Source organism: Cupressus sempervirens, chromosome 4 (genome assembly GCF_028749045.1).
Source record: "Cupressus sempervirens isolate cs-2001-9-10 chromosome 4, ASM2874904v1, whole genome shotgun sequence".
Classification (NCBI taxonomy): domain Eukaryota; kingdom Viridiplantae; phylum Streptophyta; class Pinopsida; order Cupressales; family Cupressaceae; genus Cupressus; species Cupressus sempervirens.
The window spans coordinates 290,384,928-290,405,644 of NC_143121.1; positions in this window are offsets into that span (position 1 = coordinate 290,384,928).

The window sequence follows — 20,717 nt, forward strand, 5'->3', positions numbered from 1 at the left end:
ATCAATGAAAAATAATATAAGTGATGAATAATGAAATTCATAGCTTCCTTTTAGTTATCAACAACTTGTGAATCTGTTATGCCAACAATCTATATATTGAAGAAGTGTAACAAGAAGAGCTGGAGGCTTTGTTCATAAAGAGGATGGTAAGAGGGCAAGGGAAGTACAAAGTTCAATTTCCCTTCAAATGTTTTTACTATAGGAAGGTAGAACACCATGCTACTAGATGTCCAAAGAATATAAAGGAGACTGAAAAAAAACCAAAATCCAAAGAGAAGGAGAAGAAGCAATGTTATATTGCTGAAGAAGGTGTGACTGATGAAGAGTTAACCAATGATGATGATGAAGAATCATTTTTTTATATCACAAAATATAGGGTGGAAAGAGCCTTGATAGCAAAAATTAGTATCTATAAGAATTGGATAATGGATAGCCATTGCTCACACCATATATTTGGTGTTAAGAGCAAGTTATACGAGGCCAAATCCTATGATAGATGAATGGTGAAGTTTGGCAACAACGCACCATGTATAGTGATACATAAGGGTACTATAACCCCAAATGAATAAACTAATTGTAAAGATGTATATTTAGTGGAATGATTATAATATAACTTGTTAAGTGTGACCCAATAGATGGATAAAGGACATACTTTTGAATTTAACAAAGGGTCTTGCTGAATATTTGGAAAGATAGGAAAACTTTTAACTAAAGGAGAACAAAGTAGAGATAAACTTTTCTACCACAATATTTTTGATAATAAACGTTTGGTAGCTAAGAATGATAATAGTTTTTTGTGGTATAGAAGGTAATGTCGTGTGAGCTTTGAAATTATTGCTAAGGTAGGAAGGAAAAATTGTGTAAGGGGTCTACCTCCTATTACCAAACCCAACAATGTTATGTGTAAAGATTTTAAACTAGGAAAGTTGGTAAGCTCTAGTTTCTCTAGCAATTCACTTACTTCTAAACAAGTTCTAGATCTAGTTCATACTAACCTATGTGGTCCCATGAGGATGAAGAGTGTATCTAGTGATAGATAATTTATGCTATTTATTGAACATTTTTCTAGAATGATGTTGACTATCTACTTAAAAGAAAAGTCACAAGCCTTCATTATGCTCAAAGTTTACAAAGAAAAGGTAGAAATGGAGATTGATGGAGAATTAAAATGCTTGAAGTCAAACCAGGGGGTGAACTCACCTCACAAGAGTTTTAATTAAATATATCATGAGGAGAACAAAAATAAAAGATGTCATCTCCTAAGACACCTCAACAGAACAAAATTTCTAAAAGACGGAACATAATAATCATATATTATGCTAGAACATTGACAATTTAGAACAATGTTGCATAGATCTATTGGAGAGAATTTGTAAGAACAACTATGTACACCTTGAATAGGGTACAAGTGAAGAAGGGAACAAAGAAGACTCCCTATGAACAATGGTTTGGTCACTCATCATCTGTGAGTTACTTTAAAGTATTCAAAAGTAAATGTTGCATCAAGAGAGATGAATACCAAGGAAATTTTTACCCTAAAAATGATGAGGGTATCTTTCTAGGATAATCTACCAAAATAAAAGCACACCAATGTGTGAACCTTTGGACAAATAAGATCATGGAATTTGCCAATGTGAAAATAGATGGGTTCTTAAAAGGAACAAAGACAAAGCAAAAAAGAACTAAAAGTCTACAAATAGTTTGAATATGTCCTACTAAATGATACAATGGAGAAGGTATCAATAGAAGTAGGAGCTATACATGAATTTGTACCATCTTATGGAGAAGATTCTCAACCTAAAGAACAAAGAGAAAAAGCACCTTAAGGGGATATATTTGTAGAAAAGTGTGTAAGAAGACACCTACCAATTGATCAATTTACTGGAGATAAAGATGATGGAGTGATGACTAGGAGAAAGGTGAGAGAGATAGTGTGTCTTCTCTCACACATAGAGCTTAAAGGGACAAGGGAAACTCTCAAATATGAAGACTAGAAATAGGCCCCAGAGGAAGAGATTGATTAAATAATAAAGCATGATACATGAACCTTGGTGACTTGTCTAGAAGACAAGAATGTCATTGGTACAAAATTGATGTTTAGAAACAAGATGAACAAGGATGGAGAAGTGGTAAAAAACAAGATTAGGATTGTTTACAAAGGATATGTGTAAGAGGAAGGTATGCCCCATGGAGAAAACTTTTCACTAGTGCCCAGAATAGAAGGTTTTATAATACTCCTAGTATTTGTAGCATACAAGAACTTTAGAGTAATAGCAGATAGATGTACAAAAATCTACATTTTTGAATAAAGTTCTAGATGATGAAGTGTATGTTGAATAACTAGAAGAGTTTGAGAATGAAAAGGCAATAATCAAGTGTGTAGATTGAGAAAATCCTTGTATAGATTAAAACATGCATTTAGAGCATGGTAGGAGAGACTACACTCATACTTAATTAACATTGGGTTTGCAAGAACAAATGACCACTACAATCTATATATGAAGCAAGAAAAAAAGCCAATTATTTTATTGTTGAGGTATTTGTAGATGAAATCATCTTTAGATGAGATGATAAGTTGAGTGTTGAATTCCCTAAAGCCATAAAGAGGGAGTTTGAAAATTCCATGATTGGTGAGATCAAACTCTTTATTAGAATTCAAGTATCCCAACTAAAAAAAAGGATCTTCATAGGGAAAACAAAATATGCGAACAAGATCATGAAAATGTTTCATATAGAGGAAGAAAAACTAGTGGGCACCCCAATGGTGACCATATGTAAGCTATCAAAGGAAGATGAAAGCCCTGAAGTAAATGAGATACTTTACAATCAATGATTAGTAAACTATAGTATGTTGTGCACAATATACCAAACATAGCATAGGTTGTTAGAATTGTACCTGGATTTCTTGCCAACCTAAAGGAGTCACACATGGTAGTATTGAAAAGAATCTTCAAATATCTAAAGGGCACTAAAGAGTATGTCCTATGGTATCCTCACAAAGGAAAATTTTAGCTCAATATCTTTATTGATGCTAATTAGGCAAGGGACATAGATGATAGAAAGAGCATGACTGATAATGCATTCTGATGGTCTAATTTTTCATAGTGCAAAGAAGTTTCAAAAACATGTGTGAAAAATCATGTAATCCCTGTGTCTTGCAGATTAGGGTTTCTCTTTTTTATAAATTTTCAAAATTTTGCATTACCCTAGTCATGCCTTGATCTCTATGTTGTTTTAATTTTATTAAATTCTCAAGGTTTATCATCAACATAATCATTAAAATGACCTACGTATGTTAAAACCCTAGGTTATATCCAAATTTTTGAAAGGGTTTGCAAAATTCCTAAGTTTCTCTCCTTTATGGTGTTATAGTGTTAGGTTTTCCCATAGAAGCATTGAACTATCTTTCTTCTATTTTCATGGTCATGCTTCATCTTTAGCGTAAAGGCGTAATGGCATTTTGGTTTACAGATATACAGTTGTGTATCTCGTAACAATAAAGTAATGCACTTTAGAGCTCTCTGATCATACAATGGATCCTACAACAAAGGTGCGTAAAAGGTTTTCATGTATTGTGAGTTATGACTTACAGTTCTATGGTGCTAAGCTTATCGAATGAGCAAAAGCAATTCATTTGGGTACTCTAGGCTATATGTTTGGACTTTAAGTGTATGAATGTAATAAAGTTTAAAGTGATCATGTTTTTTCATTTACAAGGATATGAGTAATATGTTAAGCAGATGAGCAAAAAGGTGTAGTGGTTTGATTTACGCTCTCACATTTTTTTGAATTTCGTAAGAGTGTAAAGGCTCACCATGGTGTAAAAGGTGTATCACAGAGATATAGAATGGGTGTTACTGTTTTATGTGCAAGTGAAGCTCATAAGAGTGAAGAAAGATTTAATTTCTTCTATGAGTCTTCACTGCTCTAGCTTATGGGAAATTGTAAAGTGATTTCATAAGGAAGAACATGCCATGTGGGACCTATTAAATTGCCACTTGGGCCCTGAGGAAAATCAATCAAATTGTGACACGTCATATATATCAGATGGGCCCAACCTATGTGGAAAATGACTTAAGTCTTTCATTTTTCATATGCTTAAATCAATGGTGATGTTTTTTCTAAGGTTTAATTTGGGTCATTGATTTTTTGAAAAGAAAATTTTCCTTATGCTCTTACTTTTTTAAGTATATCATGTGAATGAAGAGGTGCTTCATCTCCTTCTCCATGGATACGAGATTAGTTTAGGCATATGAACATAAAAGGTAAAATTGGGAATGAAATGAGTGCTTTATGTTTCTATGAAGGGAATTGAATGTAAGAGCTAGAGGTAGATTGTAAAAGCTTCCCAATGCTAGGGGAGATGCTTGTAGTGTATGGTTGGGAGTAATTTTTCAAAGGGGTCTGGTGGTGCACTAGCATGTGTAAGGGCATAAAGTAGATTTCAAAGAGTGTAAGAGCATAAAATAGAATTGCAAAAGCATGCTTAAATAACCCTAATTCTTCTACGTTTGAAATTTTATGAAGCATCACTAGACAAACATAAGGGTTTGATATCTGTATCTCCAATGTTATGAGGATCAAAGGGTTTGGACTCATCATATAAGCAGAAGACCAAATTTGAAAAAAGTTGGCTGAGGTCTCATGCTAGTTAAGAATAAAGGACAAATTCACCATTGCAAAGTAAAATAAAACACAAAAAAGTATTACAGGATCGAATTACATGGTTGATATTCTTCGCTGACATCCTATAGAGGTGGTATTAAAACTCGTGCATGCAAAAATTATTAAAGTTGGTGGATTGTATGATTATACTATAAAGATTTGATGGAACATTCAAATTATTTTCCATTTCAAAGAGTTTGTGTTTTCTATTCAAAAAATTCTCCAAGCATCCATAGCTTTGTGAATTTTTGTGTTATTGTTGCAGGAATTTGAGATATAGATTTGCAGAAAAAATGGCTGACATGGATGTTGAAGAAGTTCCTGCTGAAGAAGTAGAAGTTGAAGATGAAGATGATGATGTTGTAGAGCTCATATCCAAAGGAAAGAAAAAGAAGGGTGTAGTAAAAATATAAAAGAAAGCAACAGTCTGAAAGCCAAACAAACATGCAGAGGACTAGTTAAAAATACTTCCAGGGTCATCCAATGCAATTTCTATGAATGACTATGTTTTCCAAGACCCTTACTTCCTATATAGGGATGAAAAAAACTCTAAGATTGATGGTTTTAATTTTTTTAGGTATTTCTATCAGAATAGAACAGAAAATGTGCCAGTTTGTAACTTGTGGAACAAGAATATGGTGAAATTGATATTCCCTGAGCTATTTTTTGATGTGGACTTGTTGAAGGCACTGATAAATTCTTACAACCTAGTCACAAGGTCATTCCAAAAGCATAATGGGAGTATTTTGTGCACACTTGATAGGACTTCTTTCATAGAAGCTTTTGGTCTATAGGGGCAGATGGATGTGCCCATTAATATTGATGATTTGCAAGGAAAATTTGGGAGGAATAAGAGTCATTGTTTAAATAATGTGATGCTGCCCCACATCCCCTACAATATCAAAAAGTAAGGCAGATACCAAAGAAATTAGAGGATCACTTGCCTTTGAGAAAATTCAAAAACTACTTCAAGAATATAGTGTATGGATTATACAAGGTTCTGGGAAGTGATGGGGCAGAAGATTGTGTGTATGACTCATTGTTTTTGATAGCATGTGATATACAAGACCCTTTCCATAACAAAGAATATGATTATGTGGGATTCATCATGGATAGCATGCACCATCAAATTGTGAATGCTAAGAAGGGAGAGATGAAGGACTTCAAATTCCACCATTATTCATTTCTCATGCACCTAATCCTATACAAGAATGTTGGCTACATCAGTCAAGATTTCATTGATCAAACCTTTTATGAATTTGGTGAGTTGCCTATGGAATTATGGACTCACATTTGGGATAAGAATTTTCATTATTCAAATGCAAATGTATTTTTTAATTTGTTTAGTTCTGTTATCATGAGGATGGTAGACCATACTTTCTTTAGGGCCACAAATATTTTGAAAACATTACTTAGACCTTCCTTTTTGGATGAGAAAATGAAATTAGACCACAATTGGGTTGATATATTTTTGTATAAAGAGTGTACATTGATGAGAGTATATGCATGCCCACAACCACCCCATATGTTGCCTAAATATCTTCCTCCTAGATTAGCTATTGTTGAATTCTTTTGGCAATTTTTATTGATGAACAAAGAGATGATTCCTCGTTCCTACACAAACCCACATTTTTCTATAGAAGTTTTAAGGTAGGATATTTTGTAATTGGGAAGGATACCTTTAAGGAATTAAGTGAGTATCTAGGTCAGTATAAGTTTGCTATTAGACCTTATAGAATGTATGACACAAAGAATTATATAACCAATGAGGTTAAAGCGATTAGGGGTTGCATTCTACCTCCCAGAAAACCAATCCCTGTAGAAGACTTAATTGTTAATATAGTAGCAACAGGGGAGGCTAATGAGTTGCTAGGAAAGTATTGTGAAATAAGGAAAGTGGAAGATGCCTTAAAGAGGGCTAACCTAGATTTCAAGGGTTTTTATACTGATATCCCTTATCCTGGCAATTTGAGGAAAATGGTGGAAAACTTTGATCATATCATGGCCCAAATGCTAAATGAGCCAGAGGGAGAGGAGGCAATAGTAAATAGAGAATCTCTTGAGCCTGATGTTCAACTAGAAATTAATGTTGAAGAGGAAGAACAACCATCATCTTCCACATGGGTGGCAAAAAGAAACAAAAGACAAAAAACCATGCACATCCTAGAGAGGGTGGTGAGCAGAGCCCTGCAAGTCATACCAAAAAATGATCAGTATTTTGTTGATATCAGGAAAAACTACTTGCAAGAAAGGGAAATAGAGGTAGGAAGAGCCTCAAATGATTTACAAATTGCAACCTCCAGATTGGATGATAGACTCATCCAATCTGAGAAATTCATGGAGGATGATGATTTTATTAAATCATCTGAATTTAAAAGTTTTTAAAATAAAAGTAAACAAAATGAGCTCACATTGAGCCTCATGCTAGGAGAGGATCTTGAGAAGAATAAGGAATTGGTGGATAAACTATTGGCATATGATCTAGACAATGAGACAATGACCCCTGCAGAAGCTAGGGAGTTGGTTCATAGAAGTGGCATGATTTTGGTGCTAGGATGGGATATAGAAAGAGCCTTTGTTCTTGACCAAATTAGAAGGCAAGACAAGGCAATCAACTATGAAGCTAGCAATAGTGAAGGCCTGAAGAGAGGGCTAGGATTAAGTATAGATACAAAGACCTTAACAGTATGGAGTATTGCCCTTGACACCAAGAAACCTAAAATGATGGATATAGAAGAGACTGCGTAGGGAAACATGATTGTTTGGACACTAGACAACACTATTGGCAAGGAGATTTCTAGCCTAGTTAAACACTTTTCACTCATGAATGAGGCAAAGGTGGATCAAATTGAGGACAGGCTTGCAATTGCATATAATGAGTGTCTAGATGTTAGAAATTTGTGTGAGGAGGAGCTGAAAACAAGCTATGTGCAAAAACAAAAAAATAGAAGAGTTTGAGGAAAAATCCAGAGCCTAGAAGCAGAAGTGGCATCCCTGAAAGACCAACTCAAAATTGTAGTAGAGATAAAACATGCACAAGGGAGTGTGGAAGAGAATAGGCACACTGTTGAAGTAGAGGCCCAAACAAAGGATATACCCATGGGGGTAACAATAATAGTGCCAGTGCTAGTGGAAAGTGTGGAAGGTGAGATTTCTCAATCTGGTAGTGCAATAAAGAAGGGTGTAATGATGAATATGCTAAATCATAAGATAAGAATCTTGAAGAGAATTTCTCAAGATGCATATAATGCATTCACCAATCTACAAGCTACTGAGTAAATGTGTAAGGAAGCTTTAGGTTGGCTTGACCCTATTTTCCAACAATGGGGACCTTACATGCAATTTTTTGATAGATTGATACCATTGCTAGCTAAAAAGCCAGACCTTCCTGATAAGGTCATTGTTGTCAATGAGGGTATGGGCAAAGTAAAAGATTTTCTACAATTCTTTACTGGAAAATTAACAGTCATTTAAAATTAGATGAAAGTGTTGATCAATGAGTTTTATTCTTTAATTCTTTCAATCCTTAATTCTAATGGCCAAGTGAAAGATTGGAATGAATGGTCTAGTTCTTTTGACCATATTGTAAATTTGCCATAGGTTATATCCATTTTTGAAGGTGACACTAATGAGTTTGTTTTTAATGAACTCATTGATTCTTTGTTCAAAATTGAAAATGAAATGAATAAATTCATAATAGAAGGGAAAGCAGGTACATATGCCACGTGGCAAAAATCTATTGGTGATTTGACAAAAACCAAAGCGCGTGAGTGGCCAACAAAGAGAGAAGTTATTGTATGGGAAGCATTCATAGAAATAAAGGCTTTACTAATATGGGATAGTTGAAGAAGAAGACAAAATTAAAGATTTGATGCTCTAGCTATCGTATGCAACTATTTCAAGCTTTTTTTATTTATGTTCAGGATCCAAAATATTTTGAGAATTTTTGTTGTTTCCCCTGTTGTAAGAGGACACTTGTCAATCACAATTTCCCTTTGCTTGTTGCAACTCATGCTTATATAAATGAGTTTTCAAGGCATTGTGATAGGTCCAAATGTCTTGTATAATTTTTCTTTCTTTCAAGGAAAAGCACAGTTGGTCCAGTTGTATGTAGTTGTTTTGAGCTTGCTTTCAATTGTGTACTCTTTGATGATATATAAAAATGATAGAATCAACAAGATATTATGGGCTTTTCAATGAGTTTCTATTGTTCATTGTATTAGTCATCTAAAAGGATAATACAAAGGGGTACTTACATTAGATTTGTGTCACCAATTTCTGTCTCCATTTTATGAGTTTGTTAACTTTGATGCCTTTTAAATAAGGTTTAATTGATTGGATGTAGTGTGGATGGGTTGTACACTGGTTCTATTGTTGCTTTTAGTTCAAGGGATTATGTAAATGCTTCAATAGATCAGTAGATTTTATGAGTTTATGAAATGGATAGTTCATAAGAATGGAAATGGGTGATTACAATTTATAGATTCATTTACAAGTTATTTGATCCAGATCTCCTACCAATAGTTAATCTTTTACCCAATGGATAAGGAACTGGTCACATAAGTCAGAAGTGAGTAAGGGTGAATTATGTCACTACATATCAGATCAATTATAAATTTGAAATCATTTTTATTCCATTTTGTTCAAGGTTATAAATGTTGGTCAGCACCCATTTATATCTAATTTCTGAGTCTTAGATAGTTGCTATTTCCAAAATATTTGTAAACCCAAGGAGAATTATGGCCAAATTTTCTTATGAGGGATGTATCTAAATCTAGGGATGTCAAATAATAGATAAATTGTGTATGTGGTTAAGGATAGAAGATGAGAATCAAAATGAAACTAATATAATTTGAATCATCCCTTAGGTATACCCACCTTGGTCCCGCAGAGACTAAAGAGTAGAAAACCACCTTTGGTTTTGTTGAAGTTGGATCCAAGTGGTTTGCACATGTAATTGTTAATATGAAGTGGCTAATCCTTAGGTTATGTGAGTATGATCACTCTAGTATTGAACATTTTGTTGTTTAGTAGTGTTAAACTCCAACACATTCTTTATTGGAGGAAGACTGGTTGCATGGGCTAACAAGAAGCAATTTTTCATATCACAGTCAACAACTAAAGTAGAGTATGTTGAACTACAACAATAAATTATACCCAATTTGTTTGGATCAAACAACTACTGGAAGGAATTCAATATAAAATGGAGGAACTAGTGGCTATCAATAGTGATAACACAAGTGCAATCAACATATCCAAAAACATGGTAATGCACTCAAAGACAAAGTGCATATCAATCAAGTACCATTTTCTAAGATAGAAAGTTTAGGCCAATAAGGCAAGGTTGGAATATGTACCAACCAGGGAGAAACTAGTTGATACCTTCACAAAGCCTCTTCAAAAGGATTTTTGTAAGTATATGAGATAGAAGTTAGGATTTTTACCCCTATCAGGCTTGAAATAAAAAAGATAAGAAGGTATCAATCCATGATCTGAAACTAGAGAAATCAAATGGTGAATTGATAAGAAAAAGGGACTACTCCATAGGGGCCAGAGTAGTCATCAAGTTAAAAATGAGTGCCTTTGGCATTATTGTCAAAGGGGGAGAAGTTGAGAAGAGAAAAAGAAGAGAAACAAAGGGGGATCCAAAAAAGAGTAAAGAGAAGAAGAGAAGAAGAACACAAAAAGGACTAGAGTCAAAGTAAACCCACAAAGTTCTAAGAATGGTCAAAGCTTGTGAATTCATCTTCTTAGGGGGGATGATTAAATAATAAGATTAAGATAAGGCACCAGACTATTGAAAATGTTGAAGTGTTTTCATCAATGCCATAGGAGGAGATTGTTGTCCTAACTATATCAAACATTGAGCATTGACTAGTAGTATGACCAATGTATTTAGTTATGATGATGTTGTCATTGATGTCAAGGCATATGAAGAAATGAAGATAGGTAGGGAGCAATGTCTGACATGTCAGATTGATCTTGTGTGTGTGACTCTACTTCACAAGGTTGATTAGAGAAAGGTGAAATAAAATCCTAATAGATCAAGAGATGATAGAGGATATCCACTTAGATGGAAGTATGCAAAGTAAATAAATAATGTGAAGAAGGATGTCAAGTAGGTAAGGAAGTTAGAACAACCAGTGATCATACATGATGGATTGGCAGAGTCACCAAGGGAAGCATGAAGTAGGATACTCATGACTTCCATGCCTTGAAGTGCATAGAAGTGCACTTAACCTTGCATTTAATGGTGATGGAGTTTCCATACAAAGGATCAACAAAAGGATTCAAATTTGAATTCTTTCTAGTAAATCAAGTCATCATGGAAACAAGACACCTGTTACTCTTGTACGAACACATTGCATCTGACCGTTGACCCTACAATTATAAAAAAAAATATTTTGTCATTGATGTCAAACCTTATTGGTGAGACAATTGCTACCTGAGTAGAGTTCCATATCAAGATGATTTGAGAAGAAGAGATAACAAAAGGACATAGAGGAATGGTTGAGTTATGTGAAAATACAATGGGCACTTGGTGAGTTAGACCTTGACAAGATAATGCGATTGTTTAATCATAACCTAAGTGAAGAAGATAGTTATAATGAAACCAAGAAGGAATGATCAAAGGAAGACCAAATTCATAGGCTTGAGAAGGAAAAAGAGAAAAAGATTAAGGAACTAGAAGTATATACCGAGTGATGCTAGTGTTGACTGAGTGACTATATATGCTAAGAAAAATATAGTGTCGATTGAGCATCAGTATTAATTGAGTATCAGAAAGTGTGCCAAATAGAATAGTTAGTATTGACTAAGTAATTACTGATGATTGAGTGTTAGTAGTTGATAGTTTGTGAGGAAATATTGATTTCCATCCCACACAATGAATTCGTGGAAAATGTAAAATGTGTTGAAGATAATGATGGATGACCTAGAGAATTTGATGTATGATAAACTATTTTTTTGTGTTTATATGCATGGATTTAAAGAGAAGTTTCAAGAAGTATCTAGAGGGGGAGAATGAGAACAAAATGGTGGAAGAATTTGATGAATCTGACCAAACCCTAAGCTCTATGATGATGTTTAAATGAGAAAATATCAAAACTACCTATTTAAGGAGGCATTTAGGTAACCTAAAAATGTAGAGAGGAGGATACATTTTGTTGATGCTATTGATTGGTGAAGTTAAGAATGAGGCTAAGAAGATTTGTGAAGATGTGAAGTGTGATTGCTTGAAGGATTGCCACGTAGATCAGAGACATAAATGATAATGGAGGTTGGTCAATGGATCAATATATGAGCTACATTATGATCTATACTTGGAAAGTGAGTTGTATTTATCAGATCAACTTGTTGTTACTTTCTAATCATTGTATCAATTTGAAATCCTTTAATCAAGGTTGACCTAATAGTCATTTGTAAATCCTTTATTCAAGGTGACATTCTAATGGAATGTTCTAAAGCCCTCTAACTAGGCCACTCCTAATAGAGTCACACCTAATAGTGTGTATTGTAACCTTTAAGAGGGTTGGCTCCTCATAGAGCTCACTTCAGAAGAGTGAAAATTTGGTAGCATGTCACTGGTGGTTTTTTGCAAATTAGGTTTCCACATTAAATCCTAGTGTTCTACTTGTGTAGATGTTATTTGAGATATTTTACTATTAATGTTTTACATTGTGTAAGTTTGTTACCATTAGGATAGTTGACTTCATTTTTCATGTTACTAATTATTTGGTATAGAGACTGAGCTACTTAATTATTATATCTAAAGTATTTGAAGTGATGAAAATTTGAATCCGTACATCTAGTTCCAAGGATCATTCACCTCCCCTCCCAGTTATTCTAAATTATTCTAATAGACAAGAGTGACACGCTAAAATATTGGGATGTCAAGGTAGAATTAGGATTGAGAATTCAAATTTTGAATTCACATATTAGGGGTTTCAAATCCAAATGAGAGGAGACTATAAAACAAGTTAGATTTGAAAGATAAAATGTTAGATTGTTGATTGATTAGCTAGAGAACCAAGGTAGCTAAGCTAAGTGTAATCTCAAAGTAAGAAAGAGTGATAGAGAAAAGTTGCAACTAAGGAGTTGGTGTGTGTGTTTTGAAGAGAAGCCAATGATCCATAACAACACAAGTATGATTGTGTGCAAGAGCGAGAAATGCCAAGCACACAAGTGATCATGTTTGAAGTTGTGGAGCTGAGAGAGGGCAATGATAGTTTCATATGAGTCAAAAGGATTGGTTAAGGGATCTATTTATAAGTTATGTAGTAGCTATTTCATTAGATCATTCCCTTGTTGTTTACTAATCTCTACATTAGTAAATCTCATCGAATGGACCCTAACAAGTTCTTTGTATCAAATCTCCTAACAAGGTTACACATTAAATTGTGTTTTGAAGTATTTTAACTAGGTTGACCCTAATAGGGAAATACTTTAACCTATCTCATAAAAATTTATTAACAAGGTGGCACTTAATAGTGTCATTGTATTCTTTTAATGAAAATAAGCTCTTGATCGAGAACACTTTAGGAGAGTGTAATATTTGCAATGATTGACTCACACACCATGGTTTTACGATAGCTAGGTTTCCACAAAATAAATATTATGTTATATGTTGCTATTTTCATATTCATGTTCTTTATTTTTACTTAATATTGACTGTATAGTTGTAGCTAACACAAACCTATAGACTAGTGAAATGTGTGATAAAAGTAGAAAAGTCGAAACTACTAGGGTATATTGATTCCCCCTCATCCTCTGATTGGACCAACAATTTCATCAACTCCTAAATTTTATTTACTCTAATTTTAAGACATCTAATATTTGTAGCACTTGGTTCTCTAATTTATAGAAATAAATCCCTTCCTTAATTGAACTCAAAACACAATGTTGATAAAATATCATACAAATTTCAACTTGAAACATTTAGCTTACTCATAGTGAATTTTAAATGTAGATTCTACATCATTCCAATCCTTATATTTAAAATAAAATTATACTAGTAACAACTCAATTGAATTTGGAAAAAAATAAAAAAACATAAACTATACTGATCTACTAGAAATCTCATAAAATATAGTCACAAATGGCCTCATATCTACCCAACCAACCATCAAGGACATCAAGAAACTCAAAAAAAAGATTTAATTTCCAAAATGAAATCTATATTATATTTACTAATCTAGAAAATTTCTACTAGTTATAATTCTATCTATGGTGTACTGCATTGTTTTATAGTCTTTCAAACAATTTTACATGATTTCATACAATTTGCCAATATTTTTTTTTTCAATCTTTTAGATAATTTTATGATCTTCTTCTTAATTTTCAAAAAATATTAAATTTATATAAAAAATTGAGAGATATATATACTATTTTCATCTGTAGGAGTCTACAAATAATCCATTTAACCAATAACACAAATTGAGAAACTAGAGTCATAGTTGTGTATGTTCTTGGTAAAATATATATTTCTTTCTAATCAAGGTTCATTCTCTACAACTCAAAAAATAAAATGTTTACTGGTAATTCAAAGAATACAATGTAAAATTCTAAATTATGGGGTGATACATTTAAGGCAATGGTTTTAAATCCAATCTATTACAATACTTACAATTGAAAGTGTTGGAATTCAATGCATCAATAGTTAGAGAAGGAATCAAATAAGATTGTAGATGTATTTGACTTAGATTTCAATAAGTTTGAGTTAGTAGGTAGACACATCTAGTTTGGTGTCATGTGTATTAGCATAATTATAGGATCTTGGTGAAGTGATATGACTCTTTACATTTATAATTTTGAATAATGAATAACAAGATCTAAGTTTAGTCTCTTCATTTTTTAATCTATCATTCTATTTTTAAAATATGTTATGAGATCCATCTTCTGATTAAATTGTGTATTTTTAAGAAGACCTTTTGCGCTGCTAGAATAAGTTAGAGCATAGTTTGTCAGGAGATGAGGGCTGGTGAAGAATCACCAGATCTTTATGGTAATGATGATTTCATTAAAGATAAAGGTCTTGTCATGTTTTGAAGAAGCCAATATTTTGAAAATAAATAAGGATGTAGTAGAGGTTAGATGGATGCTCAATAGTTTGAGGTTCTGACATATTAAAAAAACTATACATCATCGAGGTTATGAGATACACATGTGGGGATTGGTGTCTAATAGTTCAGGGAGATATAAAAATCTAGAAGCTTGGCATCATACCTTTAAGAGGGTTATGAGGAATTCATTTGCAAATGGTGTCCAATTATGTTGGAAGCTTCAATGATAGCTACATGACTATACCAATAGTTGGGAGTGACTTGAAGAAGCCTTATTGGTCAGAGAACTTTTTTTCAATGAAAATAATATACATAGCATATTTCCTATTGTATATCAATTTAATGTCATAGCATTAAGAGGGGGTATCAAAATTAAATGATCAATAGTTAGAGAGTTAGAGAAAAAATCAAATAAGACTGTAAATGTGTTTGAGTTAGTTATCAATAAGTTCCAAATAGTTGACATGCATATCTAGTTTGTTGCTAATTGTATTAGTTTTTTATCATGTGTAATTAGCATTTTTGAATATATTGTTCTATTTTTCTAATACAAAGTCACTATGAAACTTTCACTTTGTACTAATAATAAAAATCATGTGTTCTATTCAATCTAATTTTTTCTAGAAATTGAGGTAAATATTAGAAAGTATATATGATGTTAACCAAAACTTGATTCTTTCTCTCTCTCTCATGAAAGAAAATTATAAGATTCTTAGTAAATATTTTTTTCAATTTGTTAATGAGGACTTAAGGATTATAGCTTCCTTTAATTGTTTTAATTTATTTCTTTTCCTCTTTTATTTTTCCCCACCAAATTTCTAACACCTTGTTTTCAAGGCAACTTAAGAAAAAAAACTAAAATTCTACTAACTTCACCATCTCCCATTTTGATGTGTTTTCAAGGCAACTCAAGAAAAAAAACTAAAATTCTACTAACTTCACCATCTCCCACTTTGATGTGTTTTCCATGATGTAGTTTTTTAAGTTTTAGCTATCTCATGATGGGAAAAAATATGCAAAATGAAAAAAGTGAATTTATAAAGTTTCCTCTAACACTCATCTATTTTTCTTTTCTTTTCTCCAATTTTAATGTTTATGTACTAGATTTAAATAATCATAGTGATAATAAAAAAAAAAATCACCATTATAATGAAATACAATTTAAAATAAAAACATACAATAAATAACTCATTCAATATTAAATGTAATTTTATTTTATTTAAAACTAAAAAATCATATTAAATTATTTAGATTTAAATATCAAAAAAATGATTACCAAATTTAAGTATATGTAAATTATCTATCTATTTATTTAACATATTTGTTTTACTAAAAAGAGGACATGTCACATTTATTTCAAATATCAAATTTTTTAAACATAATAAATGATATCATTAATCTCTTTATTTATCTCATTATAATAATATAGTACTTTATTTATCAAATTAGAAAACTTATTAAAAAAAGTATTCACTTTGGTTTTAATAACTACATAATAAATTAAAATAAAACAATCATTTCACCCATGTTTCAAATTACATTGTATAGAATTTATAAACTATTTAAATGAACTTTCCAACTTATCATTGCCTTAGAGCTAACATATCTATTTGGCCACATAATCATAATCATAATCAAAACCTTCCACTAAACTTAATGTAGGCATCACTTATCAAAATATTATACATAACATGATAATTTATTTATCATCATAAAACAAGTGGAATAAAAAAATAACACACCAATCAAAAAGTACTATAATCAAATATATATACACCAATTGAAGTCTTTGACCAGGTCAAGATAGTCAATGAAAGTCCACAAATCCCTACACAATCTCCTCAAAATAAGACACATGAGGTGACTCATGATCCAATTACATGCCTAAGATTGACTTGTAAGGATGAATCATGTAGGGTCACATTAGTGGGGCTTGTGCTCTAGTTTTAAGAAAAATAGATCCTCTAAAAACGTGAAAAATGGGGTAGGGTGCTCATTTTTTCCCTAAAATAATAGAATTCAAAAGAAACATAAAATTTTCATTTTTAAAAATATTTTGAATTTAAAATCCCTCAAATTCATGGGACCACTCACCTTTAAACATTCCTAGAAAACATCAAAAACCACTATTCCATTTTTAAGGAAGCCCCCTCCATTGGAACTCTAGGCATTTTTTTAGAGACCTAGCACATTTTGCACACGTATGGGTGCATCTAATAGAGGAGATGGATACTAACTATCAAATTCAAGGAGATGAATACTAATTATAAAATTCAAGGAATTTCCTCATTCCATTAGAATTTATTAGAAAACTCCTAGTCATCAATGTCAATTTGATAAGATATTAAACCTTAAGTGTAAGACTCCACTTGGGAACCCAAGAGAAATAAACCTAACATGTTTCAATATTTATTGAACTATTTTTATTTATTATAATAAGTTTAAGCAACATCAAATTAACAATAATGTGGAAGCAATATGCCCATACACATCAAGTACACATAAGACAATTACAAATATAGTTTTTATTCCTCAAGGGTTCCTTCATGTTGAGTCACTTTAAAAAGTTTGTATTAATTTTGAGTCTCAAGTACAATGTCTCATGATCATGAATAAATAAAAGATACATCATCTCATAAGCAAATGTGAAAAAATAACTAAAACAATGATATACATCTAATGAATAACATCCAATGCACATATTGTAGGGTATGCAAGAATAGATACAAGTTCACCAAAATACACATGTTAACATATATACATCAACTAGATAGAAGTATGCAAGATATGAATAAGAATGATAATACATTTGCATCCATGCACATCCAACATCTATCAAACTAAAGGGGGCCCAAATGGTAAGAAGACACTACCTCCTGACCGCATGGTCACCTAGTCAGGATTGCACTCCCAACTTGTAGAAGAGATACAAATCATAAAACAATCCTAGGCGAGGAATATTGATAGTCAAAACTACCTCAAGGGTAACACAAACTACTCAAGAATAAGAGATAATTAAAATTGAAAGGACGCTCAAATCTAATACCAACATTACACATCAAGTCAAGATCCAAATACAAACTATAATACAATATCAAATCAAGATAAAGTCAATGAAAGGTATCCATCTTACGTCAAAGGCCACATGTCCAAGAGCAATAATCAACAGATAACAACTGTCACCAATAAAAGTAAATCACCAACAATAAGAACATCCAACAAGAAGTACATCACCAATAAATAGCTAAAACTCATTAATAAAAGTCAACTATCAACAATAAATGGCATCTAATCAATGAGTAACAACTAACACTAAATACACCACTAGAGGAAAATATTAAAAAATCCATCAAGGAGACTCAAACTGCATACCATGAATGTCATCACATGGTCAAACTACTTGAGTTACCCTAGATTGGTCTGTCACTAGACCTCAAATCCTCAAGTGTTGAGTTATCTTGGACCTCAGACCCCCAACATGATGCATAGATAACCAAAATACCCTCTCATGAAGATGAGAAAAAATAGTCATACCTCTCACTAGGTATTAGCCCATTCTAACCCTTAGCCTATACAAGTGCTCAAGGCATGGGAGGGGAAAAATATTTAACTTATCTTTTTAATGTGTGTCTAAATATTTTAATTTATATGTTATCACTTATTACACAACTTACAATGAGTTACCCTAGCAGCCACTTTGGGCTCCAACTGCCATTGCAAGCCACTCCTATAGACATGCACATAGACTACCTTCCCAAAAGTCACAAATGACAATTGCATCTCATACCACAAAAATAATTCTGATCAAATTCAACTCCTTAACATGCAACCTAAAAATAACATTGGTTCTCAAAACACAAGTTTTCATAAATGCTCATCAAAAAATATCTCATAAAATAAATCTCAATGTGAATCATAAAATACATCATGACATCTAGTCAAATAATTATAAAAGAAATCTCAAAAATGTCTTTGGTGCACATCCTAACTTGGCCAACTAAACAACCCAAAAAGAAAACCATCACGAAAATAAACATCACATGACTATAAATAGAAAATAAGAGAACACATAGTTTTTAGCCGTATGATTTAATTCTATTATTTTTCTCTTGTTTAGTTTGGGTCATAAGGATGTGTTTAAATATAAAGTAAGAAAATACATGTTAATATAAAGTATTATGCTAATATAATTATTTAAATCAATAAGTATTTAAATACCAATCTCTTTGTGCATATTAAATATCATGCAATATTATCATGTTATTAATTTAAATATTCTTAAATCATAAATGATTTAATTAATAACATAAATATATTTAGTAGATTAAATATTAATATTAGTTTCATTTCTAAATATTATTTTGACTTCTACTTAAGTCCAACATTAATATTTACTTTTCCTTTAATTCATCATGCAACCAGAGATAAAATGATATATTTAATTGAATTATTTATAATTTCTATCATAAAGTCAAATAGTTATTAACTAGGTGATTACAAAGTGAACTCCACCACAACTTCTCTTAAAAAATAATAAAATAATAAAAATTTATTTATTAACTCTCTCTTGCATTAATAAATATAAAATCATTTATATGCAACTAAGAGTGTAACTAGACTTATAGAATCGCTAATACTAACATTCAGTTTATAACTAAATGAATAATTTAATTTAATTTTTGAAATTAATAAATAATTGTTGGTGTAAATAGATATTTACTATCTACACTTTACTTAAGTTTACTTAGGTTAGTGCATTATTTTATTATTTATTTTTATGAGACACTTAGGAGTTTGCGCACCTTTTTGAGTTGTCATGTTGACAACATAGAAGTATGCAACTCTAATTATGCAAATGGTGTCTACAACACTGGAGTTTGCATCATTTACTGAGTTGTCATGTAGATAACACAGTTATTCGCACTCCTAATTTAACACATGTTGTCTACAACACTGATTTTCATGTCACATCATTGTAGGCTTATCCTCTCATCATCGCACTTACTTCTATTCTTAATGGAGGATAATCCATATCTGGTGGACATGTGTTTGGTTGTATGACTTATCATGATGCTGATTTCGAGGCATTCTAGATGCATCTCAGAGGCTTTTATATTCAAGCACTCCTAGTGTACTTGTACATTATATTGAATACTATACAATTATTTTGATCATACTTTGGTCTAATTTGTGCTTGTGTTTTGAGTTCTTTGGTCTTGGGTGAATTCTGCCCTAAGGCATATTCTTACAATAATAATACAAAAATCAATTTTTTTGAATTTTTTTAAATTAATAATTAATCATAAAAAAAAATTTAAAAATAAAAATAAATAAATAAATCTAAAAATTAAATTATATTTTTATAAAATTAAAATAAACTTGTGATTCATATTTTTTTCATTTTGTTGATCTCTCAAATTATGCAACCATAATATACTTAGTTTTCTATTTTTAGTATATTTGTTTTCACATGCATGTATAAGTTTAGTTACAACGTGCTTTCCTCTCAATTAATCTTTTATTTTTCCAATAATTTTGCGACCAGATTATTTTAGATATAAGAAGAATATTTATCTTTATTTAGAAAATTAATGATAAGCACATAGTTCTAATGGCAAATTTAAATTCAATTTGTTGTTTTCTTACAATTTTCTATAATTGAATTTTCCCTATATTAGAAAGAAGTTTAAAAGAATATTGTCATAATAATTTTCTACAATTTTTCTACTGTCAAATTTTCTTGATTAATAATTTTTCCTTTTCAAAATCTACAACATAATTTTGTATCCAAAAACTAATACAGTAAATTAATAAGCATTATGCAAGCACCCAAGAAGACACAAAGTAGACAAATCTTTCAATAAAATTCTACAATGGGTTTTCAAACCCTACCTCAAAACCATAAGCTAAATTTTGAGATAATTTATGAATGCATGCAAAATCAAAACCTTCTAAAACTTTCAACAATTCTTTTGATCTAATTCTGAAATT